This window comes from Acomys minous (assembly GCF_964271855.1).
Source record: "Acomys minous genome assembly, chromosome: 2".
NCBI lineage: Eukaryota > Metazoa > Chordata > Mammalia > Rodentia > Muridae > Acomys > Acomys minous.
In genome coordinates, this window is record NC_140484.1 from 54,032,573 (window position 1) to 54,043,329 (window position 10,757).

Genomic DNA, 10,757 nt, shown 5'->3' on the forward strand with positions numbered 1-10,757 from the left:
CACTGTTCTAGGCCTTTATTGTCTGGCTAGAAACAGCAACACTATTATGGTGAGGTTTGGCTGCTTTCTTGCTATGAGATTGCATGCAAATCACTTGCTTTTCTAAATACTGGCCAGATGGGTGTGGTGGCACACACCATTAATCCCGGTATTCAGGAGGCAGAGACAAGTGTATCTCTGTGAGTTGCCATCCTGGTCCATGTAGTAAGTTCTAGGACATCCAGGGCTAGATAATGTGATTCTGTCTCAAACCAAACCCAACCAAACCACACTTTGGGAGATCTGGACCTCTATCCTTTATCATTTCATTATTATTATTACTATTATTTGACACAGGGGTCCCCGTGGAACTTATGGCAGTCCTCCTCCCTCAGAACACCACCACTGAGATAGTATGTGAGCCCCACTCCTGGTTGGAAATTTCACCTCAGCACCCCACCACTGAGATAATGTGTGAACCCCACTCCTGGTTGGAAATTTCACCTCAGCACCCCACCACTGAGATAATATGTTAATCCCACTCCTGGTTGGAAATTCACCTTAGCACCCCACCACTGAGATAATGTCTGGGCTACTGCTCCTGGTCGTATTTTTCAAAGAGCTATTGGTAGTTTCAGCCTCACTATTAACAGTGCAGTTGAGCTCTGTGTCTGGACGTTCAGCCATGGGCCTGTGAGTGTGTCCAGGTCTTGCTGCTGCTCCATGGTGTGTGGTAGACACCGAGTGGCACTATGTTGAGCTGCAGTGGCCGTCTAGATGTGGTTTAAAGTGCAGGGTGACCTGAGCATACCGAATCACTTCCTTGGGTAGGACCAGGGCCATCCTGGAGTTGTACCCTGTAGCTACTGAGATGTCTGACTGTGGGGTCAATAAGAGAACCCCTGCCCGGGTGCCATGGGAGGTGACCAAAAGACACAGTCTGTTGGGGAGACAGGGCTGAGAGAAGGGGTGTGGGGGCCCCAGGTTCTGGGCCTGATGTGTGGTACTGTGTTGGCTTTCTTACATGTGCTGTACCGTGTTGAACATTAACGTGACAGAAGGGGAGCAAGAGAGGTGCTGGGCAGGTGGAGTGAGGTTGGTTCCTTAGGCAGCTTCAGAGGTGGGGGGAGTCTCTCTGGTTTCCCTCACGGGGTGCTATGTGGACAGACCATGTGTGTGATACCCTGTCCACTGCTGAGGCAGAGGGATGACCTGACTGCCCTGGGTAGGAGTGGTAGAGTATGGTTGAACAGGGCCGTGGAACTGAGGGGGTGGTGGGAGGGAGCATTGGGGCAGCAGCTGGATGGGGTCAGTGTGGCCTGGTGGGGTTGGGGCAAGTATGTAATCCGCTGCGCCTGGGAGGTCAAAGCAGTGGTAGCTGGAGCCGAATCCTGCTGGTCTCTCCAGGAGCGTCACCTGTGGGAGCAGACGGTGGCCACCGGGCATCTTCCCAATGCTTCCTGATGTGGCCCTGTAGGTGGCTGGCTGGGATCCAGGACGGATGCCTGGTCTGCTGCGGCGGCTCCAGGAGCAGGGTTTGATGTGGTCTTGGTCCGCTCCTCCTAGTAGCAGGCTCTTCTCCCTCCGACAGCCCAGATTGAGTTTCCAGCCTTGGAGATAATTGGTGGTTTTTATTCACAAGTTAGAACAGCACCTTGCTTCAAGAAAGAAAGCCCGTGGGGCGTGGGCACACCACTGCTCTTAAAAGTTAGAGGGGGCGTGGGGCTCAGGTGCCGCGCCTCACATCAAAGTGGCCAGCAGACGCTGGGGGGCAGCAGGCGGGCATCACCCTGCCCTCTAATCACACTTTGGGGGCCAGAGCTTTTCTTCTGGGTCATTCAGTCAGAGCCTCACCAGGCAGGAGTGGGGGCACACACCTGTGGGGCACCTGGCTGCCTCCTGCCCTACAGCAGTTGGCTAATCCATGCAACAACTGGGGCCCCAGCAGCACCTGTCTCTCCGTGAGCCAGGCCTTCCTTGGCTCATGATCCTTTGGCCTTTACTGGGAGGGTGGGGTTCTCACATAGCCAAGGCTGGTCTTATACTCACCCTGTATCTGAGGGTGACTTTGAACTTCTGGCTCTATTTTTATTTTTTTCCTCCCTAATGGTATCGCAGTCCTATACCACCAGGCCCAGCTCAGATAGTGCTGGGATCAAACCTAGGGCTTTATGCATGCTAGACACGTACTGCATCAATGTTCCCCGACCCCCAGCTGTGGCCTCTGCTTTGTGACGTCAGCTAGCAGGTGCATTGGTTTCTACAGTGGACAGGCTGAGAACACCACCTCACTGAACCCAAGTCCAAGGCCTGGCACTCACCAGGAAGAGGACTATGTGGACATAGTTCTGGGCCCCGCCTCAAAGCTTCTGACTGAGGCGGTGGATGAGGGGCCATTCCTAGAGCATGGCTGGCCTCCCGCCTCCCCCTCTTGGCCTCTCCTTTCTTATTTTCAGCCAACAGGAGGAGTGGCCACCGTTGCTGTTGGTTTGTTTCTCAAAAGCAGCCTTGGAGGGGTACAGTTAACTCAGGCCCTTCTCCACAGGTGAGATGACAGGCCAGAGCACTAGCCTGGTGCTGCTGAGGTCCCCTCCCCCACTGAGGCTGGGATGTGTGCCTTGGCCAGTGGGGTCCTAGCAGGAAACCCTCCTCTCCATGAAGAACATGGTTGGAGCATATCATGTGTAGGGGCAGAGATGGACTCCCAAGGGTGTCTGGCCAGAGATTGAAACCCACAGCGTAGCTACCACGTGAAGCTGCTCGCATGAGGTGGCCAAGATCTGGGCCCACTAGCTTCCTGCCTTGGTCTTAGGTATGCAGAGCATGTCTGTCATCTGTCCCTCATCTGGAGGAGGAGTAGGTGGCGAGGAAGCCCAACCTTGGCCAGGGACTTCCTGTAGAGCAGCTCCTGTTTTTCCAGGCCTTGGTAAAGAGTGGACTGTTAGCTTCCCTGATGTTGGGGGTCGGGGGAAGGGCTCCCAGAAGCCGGATAGGGATGGGTAAGCAGCCTCTGGAGTGGCTACACCTTTTGCTGGGGTCCACTGTCTCCTCACCTCCTACCCAGGACTGGAAGCCATTGGGGTTACCGCCTCACACACACACACCCTATGGCCTTCCATGAGCTAGCTCTGTTTGCCACTGAAGAGAATAAGGGCCAGGCCTGGATGGGGCCAGGGGAGGGGCCTGGTGTGCTTAGGGATGGCAATTCCGGACTAACAGCTTCCTCAGACCCAGAACAGCAGGAGGCACTTGAGAAGCCGAAACCACTGTTTTCCAGATAGGGACACTGAGGCCAGAGAGAAGAGGGGCTGCAGATGCTGTGTGGCCCAGGTGGGGTGGGCCCTGGGCTTTTGTTGGGGCTGATCCATGGCGGTCTCCCCACACCTTTGCTCCCCTTCCCTCCCTTCTTCCCTAGTGACAAGGATGGTGGCTCATGGTGGGAGTCAGCCTGCCCCTTAGGGCCACAGCTCTGTGTCAGGCATCCATTTTTAATCCGTTTACGCTATTTCTATCATATTCTGCAGCATTTGGAACTAAACCCAGGGCTTCGTGCACACCTAAGCGTGTGATCAGTGGTTACTAAAAGAATAGGAATCTGGTGTTGATATGCGTGCTGGAAAATTGTGTGTGTGTGTGTGTGTGTAGGTGCATGTGTGCACATGCATACGTGTGTACATATATGTAGAGGCCAGAGTATAACCTCACATGTCTATTCCTCAGGAGGTATCCACCTTGGTTTTGAGACAATGTCTCTCACTAGCCTGGAACTCAACAAGTAGGCCCCCCTCCCCTGCACTGGACTTCAAGCACGTGCTACCACGTATTAATAATAATAATAATAATAATAATAATAATAATAATAATAATAATAATAAATAATTTTATTTTAAATATATTTTATTAATTTATTCATATTACATCTAAATTGTTATCCCATCCCTTGTATCCTCCCATTCATCCCTCCCTCCCTCCCATTTTCCCCCTACTCACCTCCCCTATGACTATTCCTGAGGGGGACCTCCTCCCCCTGTATATGCTCATAGGGTATCAAGTCTCTTCTTGGTAGCTTGCTATCTTTCCTCTGAGTGCCACCAGGCCTCCCCATAGAGGGGACATGGTCAAATATGGGGCACCAGAGTTCGTGTAAAAGTCAGACCTCACTCTCCACTCAACTGTGGAGAATGTCCTGTCCATTGGCTAGATCTGGGTAGGGGCTTGAAGTTTACTGCATGTATTGTCCTTGGCTGGTGCCATAGTTTGAACAAGATCCCTGGGCCCAGATCAGCCCATCATAATGTTCTTCTTGTAGGTTTCAAGGACCCTCTGGATCCTTCTATTTCCCCATTCTCCCATGCTTCTCTCACCTAGAGTCCCAATAGGATGTCTTCCACTCTGTCCCACCATGCCTTATTATTTATTATTTTGTTTCAACATGGATTCTGGGGTTGAACTCAAGTCCTCACGCTTGCCTCTAAGTACTGTACTGCCCAAGCTCTCTCCCCGGCCCGGCAAGGCTCTTGGCAGGACCTGAGGCTGTTGTCTACCCGGTCTGCACCTCCTAGGCATCTCCCCTCTTCCAGGGCACCTGCAGAGGTAGGAGGTGGCTTGGGACAGAGGCCTTGCTTCCCAGGGCGTGAAGATGGCAGGTATTGACAAGCTGCCTTTGGGACCCTGGTCACGCCTGACTGGACACTGATGCGGTGCCTGTCTGTTCCCAGACCCATTGGACACCCGTGTTCTCTCCTGGTCCCTTTGTTGGGTCTTAGGATAATTCGTCTCTGTATCTTTGCTCTCCCCTCTCCAAATCTGGGAAGCCACAGGTGTCCTCACCACTGGCTGGCAACACCCCTCCCCTTAGCCTGGTCCACACTCCACTCTGCTGCTGCCTGGCATCCCTGTTGGCCTTGGGCTTGGTGTCAGAGGACGCCCCTCCCCCATCCCTTAGTGTCCCCTGGTGCATGAGGGGTGTGAGAACTGGGGACCTGGTGCCGAACCGTTTATTCCAATCAGTCCCTCTTCTACATTATTTTGTGTGTTTAGGTGTTTTGCCTGAATGTGCATCTGTACCACGTGCGTACAGTGCCCTTGGAGACCGGAAGAGGCCACCGGATCCCTGGAACTGGAATAAAAGACAGCTGTCAGCCACCGTGCAGGTGCTGGGGGTCTAGCCCAGGTTCGGTGGATCAGTTGAGTGCTCTTAACCGCTGAGCCATCCCTGCAGCCCCCGATGTTTAGAAGGCAGAAGGCCCCTGCCTGGAGGAGCTGCATCTCGTGTTCTGACAGAAACATTCTGATAAAACACATTGTGCCTGCGTGCGTGCATGTGTGGCAGTAGAGGTGAGGGTATGTGCTTGTCACACAGCATGTGTGTGGAGATCAGGGACAACTTTTGGCAGTCAGTTCTCAAGCCTTCCACGTCACTGAGGCCAGGCCTCTTGTTTGGGGCACTGTGCAGTCGCTGTAGGCTGGCCAGCCTTGTCCACCTATCTCTCGGTAGGAGTGCTGATGTCACAGATTCGCACCGCCACACCTGGGTGGGTCTGCAAGTCCCTTGGCCTGGGCTTGTGCCTCTCAGTGTTATAAACTGTTCCGCAGTGCACCCCAAGTGCCCAGAAAAATGAGATGTTTGAAGAAATAACGACCCTCTAAAATCCTACCTCAACTTGTGACAGTGTATGAGTTACATTAGGGTGAGAGGGAACATTCTGGATAGTATAGTGGTGAGGGCCAAAGCTTCGACTTGTGCACTTTTCTGGGCCCCATGCACAGGATCCCAGGCTTTGGCCTGGAACTGTTTTTAGGTTGGCCCGAGACACGACAGGAGTGTGTGTACTAGAGGGCAGTTCAGAATGATGGGGCTGCTCGGTGGCCTGATCCGCTGTCATGTGTGTGACTCCCAAGAGCCAGGTGTGCTCACATCTGTCATCCCAGCCAGCACTCAGGAGGTGGAAGTAGAAGGGTAAGGATTCCAAGGCCGAGTTCCAAGCCAATCTGGGCAGCATGAGACCCTGACTCAATAAATAACAGCAGCATAACTATTACCATCCTATAACAATAAGGACAATGTTTTCAGAGTAGGCAGGGGTGGTCATATGGTATCTCAGTGGGCCCAGGGCAGGGATGTGGCTACTGTGTGCGTTGAGGGATGTTGGTGATGCCGTTTGGTTTTCTTGTCTAGGGTTCCTGGACTCTCCACAGATGTTCCAGCAGGGTCTAACCTGTCTGCTGGACTGTGACGTTGGAAAAGCTCCCAGCTCTTAGCGTAGGCAGGGCTTAGCCTACTCTCTTGGTAGTTGGTATGAGGGACCCAGCTGCCCCAGCAGCCCCTCCACACTAGTAACACTTAGATGCTTCCTGGGCAGCTGCTTCTCCTCCTAGCATAGATGGGAGTGGCAGATCAAGTATGCCACCTGTCCCAGCGCTTCAGCCTCAGGAAAGAACCCCGCCTCCCTGCCAGGCTCCCCCTGCTGCAAGCTGGGAACATGAGACTTGTCTTGGTCCCTAAGCTTTAATATCTATCAGAACCCTGAGAGAACTTATGGGCAGACTGCTGGGCCCCACACTCAATTTCTGGCTCATAAACCTGGGTGGGGAGTCTCTGTGATAAACTGTTTCCTGTGATGCACAGCCGGGGGGTGGGGGGGGGAAGGGGCATGCATTCTTGAGACTGGCCATGTTTCTCTCCCCTTCTCCCCCCTCCCCTCTGCCCCGTGACCTCCAAAAGCTCCTATTCCCTAAGCGCTGTGTGGGACCTAACCTGGGGTATTTAAAGATCTTGAGATGGAGTCACAGTGGGTGTAAGGTCAGCCTCGTAGAATGACTGGTGCCCTGTGAGGGGAGACAGAAGAGCCCTGTGGAGATGGAAGTGGACATCAAGTGATGCAGATAGAGCTTGAGGAAGGCCTGGGAATCTGGAAGCCAGAGCCAAGGAAAGCTCTTCCCGGGGGCCTTTAGAGGGGCAGGGTCCGGATGCCAGCAAGCTCGGATGTCTGGCCTTGTGAGCTGTGAGGGAGACAGTCTCTGGTCTGAGTTCCCAGTCTGTGGTGGCCTGACACACAGGCCTGAGGTAGCACAGACCCCCCCCCCCGTGGGTGCTTCTTGCCAGGCCACCGAGACTCCTGGAGCCAGGACTGGAAGTCAGTGGGGACAGAGTGGCTTAAATGACAGTTTCTGACTGGCTCCATGTCATGATCCCAGGAAGCATGTTCTCTCTACATTGGACAGAACTTGTTCTGTCATGTTCTGTCACTTTGTCCCAACGTCGTAGCATTGGAAGCCATCTGAGCTGGGGTCAGGGACACCAGTGGGACAGAGGGCTGCTCTGTGGTGACTTGTCATGAGGCTGAGTCTTAGGGCAAGCACACTGTCCTGATCTGGAGGGGGTCCCCAAGCAGGCATGTGCTGACTTTCCTCCTAGCTTTTCTCCTAGCTGGGGATTGGTCTAGCCGCCATGGCATCTGTGGCCCTCAGATAGATAGATCTATTTATTGCTGACTCTCAGGAGAGAATATCCGGGAGTTTCTCCAGGCCAGGACTCTGTTCTGGGCCTTCCCCCTGCTGTCTCTTGTTTCGTAGTGTACACGTTAGGATTGACCTGATCTCTGGAGCCCTAGGCACTCTGGAGACCACAGCTCCTAAGGAAGGCTTTGTATGATGTATAGCATCACTGAGAAATGGCTGTCAGAAGTCTAGTGTGACAGGGCAGCAGGGAAGGGGCCCGTGGGGACCTGGCTTGGCTCTCTATTTGTCACAGCAGTTTTGGGGCTGCTGGCAGCACCCCCTTCACTCCTGCACCTGCACAAAGGTGCTTGGTCCTGTGTTCACCTGTCTCAGTGAGCATTCTGAGCAGTGTCCCTCCCCCCAGATGAGGTGTGCACTGGGGCAGCTGGCATCTGTGTGCAGACCCAGAGGCCATTAATGTCTGAGGCCCCAGTGGGGCCTAGAGTGGGATGGTGTCACTGGCACCTTGTAAACCACAGGACGCCCAGAGTTGGCTTGAGTAACGGGATGTGTGCCCTTCATAGGGTACAGCTGGCAGTATGAACTGACGCCTAGAGGTGTTTTGCATACAGGTGAGGGCCTATGGCAGGCCTAGATTTTCCAGGAGATGGTCCGCCAAGGTGTAAAAGAGTCCCAGACTGGGGCACCTGAAAACCCTGGTCTGGCCAGCAGAGGGCAGCAGAGCTCTAGTGGCAGTGAGTGTACCCTGTCCCGGTACACTCATCCCCTCCCACTATTGCTTGGGTGATGACCCTTACTATTCTCATAAAGGCTTCCTCTGGTCTGCACAGCACTGTCCTCTCTACTGTCCCTCTTCCCTGTTTCCACAAGTGTCAAGAAGACCTGTGTGGAGGCAGGTGTGTGTCACCAGGGCTGTCCTGGGGCCACACTGAGCAATAGATAAACAGACCATCCTGCCTCCCCTCCTGGCCTAGTGTGCCCCTTGGTGTTTCTCTTGTCTGGTGTGGAGAGTGAGTGGGTGGCTACTGCTAGGCCAGCCACTTGGTTTCCACTGTGCCTCTGAGCTGCCAAAGGGTAAAGGGTGCAAATCTGGCCACGTGCTGACATACCCTCTGTCCTCTATGGACACTGAAGAGGGCAGAAGGCACCAGAACCTGAATGGGGACATGGTTGACCTTGGGCTGGACCAGTGTTGGAGCAGATCTTGGGGTGACAGTGACTACCATGGGGACACTGTCACGTGCAATTGAACACGCACACACAGATATCCTCATTTCTGTTTGACGGGAAGGAACAGGGACTGACTTTTCTAGACACCTCCCCACATTAATACCCGCCTCCACTTCTGTGCACATCAGAGTGGATGTTCCCAGGAACCAACCTGGCCCTGGCCATGGGCGTGCATGGCTGCTGGTGTTTGCTGACGTGGTGGGGGAGGGGAGGAGGTGGAGGTGTGAAGTCACTGGCTCCCTCAGGCTTAGAGTTCATAGCCCATAGAGCCCAAAGCATCGCTCTAATCAGATACCTTCAGCATTTTTGTGAGATGCCAGGAATGTGTTTGGGGGCACCGGGGACTGGTTGGCCTTGCTTTTCCCCTGGCAGGCCATTCTGCCACATAACTAAAGGGCAGGGACTCCTCGTGACCATGGCATGCAGGGCGGTGATCTCTGCTCCAGCCAGTGGTGGTGGCTGGTGGCCAGCGGAGGGGAACTCCAGGCCAGGCAGGAGTGGGGGAGGTGAAACTGGTGCGGAGTTGAGGGCGGAAACCCTTCCCTGAGTGCAGTGTGGTGGGCTGCCTAGCTTTTATTTTGTCACCCCCTCATCCCCAAGTGGTCAGTTAAAGTGACAGGGATGGAGCCCACATGGCAGGCAGCAGCTGACCCATATGTCCCCTCCCCAAACTCAGGGTGATGGGTGTCACCCTGACCTCCTAGGGCAGCTGTTTGAGGCCAAGCTGGCTGTGTGGCTTTCACACAGCAGAATCCCACCTTCACTTTCAGAAGCCTGAAGTCCAAGGTCAAGGTGGGGTAGTGCCTGTGGCCTCTGATGGTTCTTCCTAGCTCTTGGTGTTGCTGGTGTGGCTTGGCGTGACACTTACTGTGTTGCCGTGACGTGACAAAAGCGGCTTAAGGGAGGAGGGAGTCATTGCGGCTCACGGTTTGAAGGGATACAGTCCTCCCGTGGTGAAGAAGGCATGGGCGCAGGAGGCTCTTCGACCGTGGGAGCGTGATACAGCTTGCTTACAGCCTGAGGGCTCCAGAAGCAGAGCGGTGACCGTTGGTGTTTAGGTCATTTTCCTGCTTTTCCTTCACTCTAGGACCCTTGCTCGTAGACTGATGCCTTCCACAGGGCATCAGGGTGGGTCTCCCCTCAGTTAGGCCTCTCTGAAAAGCTGCTCACCGACACATGCATAGAGGTGTGTTCCTAGGTGATTTTGAATCTGGACAGGCTTGGCTGATCATGCAAAAACCTATGAGATAGGCTATGAATTTGGGGACGTGCTTGGCTCAGCACAGCACAGCACGGGTATTTCTTTTCTTTTCTTTTCTTTCTTTCTTTCTTTCTTTCTTTCTTTCTTTCTTTCTTTCTTTCTTTCTTTCTTTTTTGTTTGTTCTTTGGTTTTGTTTTGTTTTTCGAGACTGGGTTTCTCTGTGTAGCCTTGACCATCCTGGACTCACTTTGTAGACCAGGCTGGCCTTGAACTCACAGTGATCCTCCTCCCCCTGCCTCCCAAGTGCTGGGATTAAAGGCGTGCACGCCGCCGCCGCCGCCACCATCTGGCCAGCACAGGTATTTCTTCTGAAGAGCAGCATTTATCTGCTGGTAGGGCCTCTGGCTTCACACAGGACTTCCTGCCCCCAGCACTGTTCTGAATGAACATGTGTTAGATGTGGCAGATTGGGGGGAGGGGGCACGGAGATTGGAGGGAAGAAAGCAGGGCAGGATAGCTGTGGCATCTCTTCTCAGCCCCAGCCCTGCTCTGTGACTTTGTACCTGTTCGGCCTCTATGAAGTTTGTCCCAGAGGATGGTGGGGACAGAGCTCTCTCTCCTAACCCACCCAGTTGCTGGTTCATGAAGTGGATGGGAATGTGGATGGGTTCCTAGGAGACCAGGGTCAGCTTGTGCAGAGGAGGTCAAGGGTCGGCCTTGGGGCTTCCCTCTGCCAGGTTGCGCATGCGCTTTTTGTACTAACGCACAGTAGTCTATAGATGGCAGATAAATGACCACCCCTCCCCCGAGTGTCAGACAGGGTCTCCTGAAGACAACCTTCCTTTCTCTGACCTGGTCTACCTCATGGTGCCCCATTAGTACCTGA

At 53.9% G+C, this 10,757-nt stretch overlaps 1 long non-coding RNA gene across 1 annotated transcript; it reads left to right on the plus strand.

Annotated features, from left to right (window-relative positions):
• Window positions 1-3,940: 3,940 nt before the first annotated feature.
• LOC311582440 lies at window positions 3,941-5,291 on the plus strand. Its single transcript, XR_014774121.1, has 2 exons — window positions 3,941-4,572; window positions 5,020-5,291. It is a non-coding gene; the product is annotated as an uncharacterized lncRNA (long non-coding RNA).
• The last annotated feature ends 5,466 nt before the right edge of the window (window positions 5,292-10,757 follow it).